The sequence below is a fragment of the Crocuta crocuta genome, unplaced genomic scaffold (genome assembly GCF_008692635.1).
Source record: "Crocuta crocuta isolate KB4526 unplaced genomic scaffold, BGI_CrCroc_1.0 scaffold278, whole genome shotgun sequence".
NCBI classification, from domain to species: domain Eukaryota; kingdom Metazoa; phylum Chordata; class Mammalia; order Carnivora; family Hyaenidae; genus Crocuta; species Crocuta crocuta.
In genome coordinates, this window is record NW_027532173.1 from 52,449 (window position 1) to 57,777 (window position 5,329).

A 5,329-nucleotide genomic window follows, 5' to 3' on the forward strand; every position below is an offset into this window, starting at 1 on the left:
CTGTGTCTCCCTCTCTCTCTGACCCTCCCCTGCTCACACTGTCTCTGTCTCTCTCAGAAATAAATAAAACATTAAAAAAATTTAAAAACAAAAAGCAAAAAACAAAACAAAAAAACCCAATAGTCCAACATCCAACTGTATAAAATATTAAAGGAGCTCTTTTGCTTTGACTGCAGCAGGAAAGACAAGGTGAGGTTGTCAGTGTGCGTAAACTGGAAACACACTAAGAATTTTTGCTCCTTCAAAACACTCATCATTGACTTTATCGGTTAATACGAGACCACTGACAGAATGGTAAGGGTTATCTGTGTGATTAGCTTGTATTTTCCTTGTTCAGCAAAAGACAAGAGAAAAAATAACTGAGTTGCAACACGAAAGCAATTTACCACCTTAATTTACTTTAAACAAAAGGTTCAAATCAAAATGTGTTCATTCTTGGGGGGCCTGGGTGGCTCAGTCGGTTGAGCATCCGACTTCGGCTCAGGTCATGATCTCACAGTTCGTGAGATCAAATAAAGATTAAATGTGAGATTAAATAAAAAACATTAAAAAAAATATGTTCGTTCTTGACAGATACCATATCAAATAAAGATTAAATGTGAGATTAAATAAAAAACATTTAAAAAAATATGTTCGTTCTTGACAGATACCATATGCCTGAAAATGCTCACTGAAAAGAAACCTGGATGCAAGAATAAGACTTATGAATGGCAACCAATAAATATTTCAATGACCTCCTTTCTTCTGCGCAGTTGAGTGTTGGATAATTCAAGGTGCTTGGGAGGGAGGGCTCACCTATCCTTATTTTGAGAGGAGTACAGCAAAGTCAAAAGCAGTGAAGGGATCCTTTCTGCAGTAAGTCCACAGCAACCTCACTTTTAGGTCAGCAGATGCTGAGATCAGCCTGCCACCCACCACCCTGTTCTGACTCTCATTATGTCTCACCTGAACTTTCAATATTGTTCTAAATTAGCTTTCATCTTTTAGTCTTATCCCATTTTATTCCAATCTGCATGTGCCTCTGAAGTCATTTTCAGAAAACACAAGGCTTGTCACACCATGCCCTTTGCCTAAAGCCTACTGCTCACAGGCTAGAGTTCAGGATCTACAGCATGAGGTACAGGGTACCTTAAAATTTAACCATGGCTCGCCTTTTCAAGCTGTCTTCCTTCTTTTCCCCATGCTTCCAAATGCTCTGTAATTTCCAGCTGCTCTGTTGCTCAGGTCCAAAAGTTGGGAGCATCCACAACTCTTTGGTTTCTCTTATTTTTTTAAAAAAATGTTTTATTTATTTCTAGGAGAGAGAGAGAGAGAGAGAGAGACAGCGTGAGCAGGGGAGGGTCAGAGAGAGAGGGAGTCACAGACTGAAACAGGCTCCGGGGTCTGGGAGTCACAGACTGAAACAGGCTCCGGGCTCTGAGCTAGCAGTCAGCACAGAGCCCGACGCGGGGCTCGAACCCACGAACCGCGAGATCATGACCCAAGCGAAAGTCGGACGCTTAACCGACTAAGCCACCCAGGCGCCCCTCTTTGGTTTCTCTTATATTTCATATATAACTCCTCGGCAAATTCTAATGGTTCTACTTTGAAAATGCATGTGAATCACCAGAGGCTTTCTCTCACTGTTAAGCTAATAATGCCGTGTGAACATATGCTCTGCTGAGATGCCCTCCAGTTTTACCTGCTCATGCTGTCTGTTGGAGAATAAATTTTGTGTATTTTCTACCCCCTCACCCAATAACAAAATAAAACAAAACACAGAAACAAAAACAGCAAAGACTAAATATAATCAAATTCAAACCATGTCTTGTCACATTTACGGATAGCCACCCTGGTCTATTTCACCGTAATTATCTCTTGTATAATCTTCTGGAAAATTTGTAATTGGTTTCCCTGTTGTTTATGTATCATTGATGGTGATTCTCTCAAAAATCTATCTTCTGCTCAAGCCCTCCAATGGCCTCCAACTCACTTATAACAAAACCCAGAGTCCTTACAGTGGCCCTAGATTTCCTGCTACTTTTTTTCTCATTCACTCTGCTTCAGCCGCGTGAGTGCTGTGTTTTCCTCCCACGTCAGGACCTTTGCACATGCCACCCTCTCCTCCTGAGCATGCTTCCCCAGCCATTCACATGACCAACTCCTTATTTCCTTCTTGTTTCACCTTGAATATCACCTTGTTAACAAGGCCTTACCTATACAATTTATACAAAATAATCTCTCTCTCCTTATCCATGAACACTCTTACTCGGTTTCATTTTTTTCCCTACTGTATTCATCAATCAGATGTGCTGATTTATATCCTGCCAAGCTTTCACATCAAAATATGAATTTAAAAAAAAAATTATCCAGTTTTGAGAGGCAGAGGAACAGAGAGAACAAGTGGGCGAGGAGCAGAGAGAGAGGGGGATGGAGGATCTGAAGTCGTCTCTGAGCTGACAGCAGAGACCTCGACGCAGGACTCCAAATCATAAACCATGATATTATGACCTGAGCTGAAGTCAGATACTTAACTGACTGAGCCACCCAGATGCCCCTCCATTTCTTTTTAAGTTAGGAAATCCGATACTTTTCCAGGAAGTGAAGTCTCAATACTTTAAAGATAATAGTAATCTTACAGAGCATATAGTTTCAACAAAGACCTTAAGTTAGTCTGGAAAAAGGAAAGACTTAAACATAATATACAGACAATTGATATTTTAAGGGCAGTTTATGGAAGGATAAACTTAATTGCAACAAACAGAGTGAGATACATGTTTGTAACCATCAGATCCACCCCAAAATGGAACGAGCCACATGAGGAGTGACATCACTAGAAATGTCACAGCAAAGAATGGACTCTGGGTCTCCAGACAAAGTTGTCACGGAGCCGGTGACAGACAGGAAACCTCAGGTATTCTTTAAACCGAAACATGAATCCAAAACACGCACCGCATTTCCTGCTGCAGAGAATATTTTAAATCCTTAAGTGACCAAAAAAAAAAAAAAGGACTATGGTAAATAAGGGGGAAATGAGTCACTGTTTGCACAACTCTCTTCCATGCACCAGGCAGACAGTAAAGAAACCACAGTACAAGTTACAAGGGAAGAGATTGGAGGCTTAACTGTGAGACCAAAGAAAGGGCAAAGAACATTAGCCGGGCCAACAGCCACTGCTCTAGCATCAGGAGAACAAATACCGAAACCTTCCTTGTGGCACTTGATGCAAAATCCCAATTCTGTGCTTAATCTCGCACCAGCCGCCCAGGGTGAGCGGCAAGCGTGAGGTCCCACAGACTCCGCTGTTGAGCATGTAGGAAACCGGCCAAGGGGGTCAGAGGCTATTAGGAGATGGAGTTTCACATCCTGGGGATTGAGCTGTCGGCTGCGAGTGGCTTTGACAGAAAGAGTTACTTATTTCCTGGCTGACCTGCCGCCAAGTGTGTGGGCCAGAAATTCTGAGCAGATAAACCAGGGTCCCAGCCCGAGGCACTCTCCGGGGAGCTGGCTCGCCTAACCACGGTCTCTCCCGCAAACTGCAAGGTTTCAGATAAATAAAATACCAGAGTGCTGCTGACATTCACCTCTTTTTTATTTCAGTGGTACTTGAAACCAAGATCTGGGGTCAGGGAGAGGGGCTGGAATAGAACACTTAACAAGATGACACGTGAAAAGATAACCTTTTCATTTGGTTGAGTTTCCATTACATTTTGAAAATTTAAAAATCATATGTAGTTTTATGTTAATTATTTAAAGGAAACCATGAAAGCAGTTGTCATGAGTATAGGAAGGGAAAATTGATCTTTTTCCAGAGTCTTGTGTGTATATATCAATTTTTAAAAAATATTTATTTTGAGAGAGAGCAAGCCAGCGCGCACAGGGGAGGGCCGGAGAGAGAGGGAGAATCCCAAGCCAGTTCTGTGCTGTCGTGAGATTGTGGCCTGAGCTGAAACCAAGAGTCAGATGCTGGCTGAGCCTCCCAGGCACCCTCTTCCAGCGTCTTTTAGGAAGGAACTTCAGCGTCAATAAATTCCCATGGGGATTAGTTAAGAAACAATCTGGAACAAGAAACTTGAGGAACATAAGCTTTGGTTGGAAGAACATTCTGTCGTCTCTTTTTATTGTCAAATAACTCGAACTTTTTTATTGTTCGATTTTCTTTTGGAAAGTCTCGGCCTCCTGTCTGATTATGTTGCACTCTTTCTCAAGGGCCTCTGCTGGGTCTCACTTGGATTTTGGAAGACTGTCGGACCGCTGGGTGCGGCGGGAAGCCCTTCCCAGCCGGCCTCACCTTGGGGAGTCTGGGTGCCAGCATCTTCCTGGGCTGGGCCCCGCACCACCAGCCACTGCTTCTTGAACACGCCCCGGCCCCTTGGGCTCCCCGGCCCGGCTCATTAGCACTGTGCCTGGAATGTTCTCCTTCACCTCCAGCCAGCAAAAACCCTCATTTTCAACCCTGGGGGTGTCGGTGGTGGGGCCGTGACCCTTTCTGAAGTCTTGCCTATGTTCCCAGGTACTATGGTTTCTCTCCAAACACCAAGGGATTTTTCATAGTTACCACGTTGGGCTGTTACAGTAGATGCACATATTTATGTCACGTATTGGACTAGTCATTAAAAGAAAGAATATTTTGTTCATCCTGACAGTCTCACAGATGATGTGGTTTAACGTGGCGTTTTTGGAGCTGGGCTTCTGCCCCTTTCTGTAAGCTGCGCTACCTCCTGATGGGTAAACTTGGCCGTGTTACCTTCCACAGGAAGTGTTTGGGATGAGGCCTGGTTTCTGCACTCAACAGGTTTTGGCTATTGATGTTACCTTCATATGCTAGAGTCTGGCGAGTTCCTGACACTTAATAATCCTAACAGTGAAGAGAGCAGAATATGCCACCCAAAATATGCCTCTTTGGCGTAAGGATTTTGAGAAACAGCAGACATGGGAAACCTCTGAAAACAGAAAAGTTCCCTTTTGTAAGGGGAATTTACATTCCTCAATCAACTCTCCATTTGTGAGGGTATCTTCTCTCTGCCCCAGAAAGGTAAAGTGACTCTAGATCGCAACAGAATCTTACCAATGGAAAAGGCACCACGTTTATATGAGAAACCTCACCTCGGTCACTGTGATTTTCCCCTGTAACTTCTCCAAAACTGGCCTCCCCACGCCCTTCTTTCCCCTTCAGCTGAAGATGGTGTTTAAGCTAGTGTTCAGGGTATACACAAGGTATATGTGTTAATAAGCTGCATGTGCATGTTTTTCTCTTGTTAAGCTGTGTTTTTTTACAGAGATCTCAGCCAAGACTCAGAAGGCTAGAAGTAAAATTATTCCTCTACGCCTACAACAACAAACTCGAAAC

At 43.3% G+C, this 5,329-nt stretch overlaps 1 long non-coding RNA gene across 1 annotated transcript; it reads left to right on the plus strand.

Moving 5' to 3' along the window:
- Positions 1-685: 685 nt before the first annotated feature.
- On the plus strand, positions 686-4,273 carry LOC144242475 (uncharacterized). Its single transcript, XR_013338351.1, has 3 exons — positions 686-751; positions 2,771-2,893; positions 4,189-4,273. It is a non-coding gene; the product is annotated as an uncharacterized LOC144242475 (long non-coding RNA).
- Positions 4,274-5,329: the final 1,056 nt, after the last annotated feature.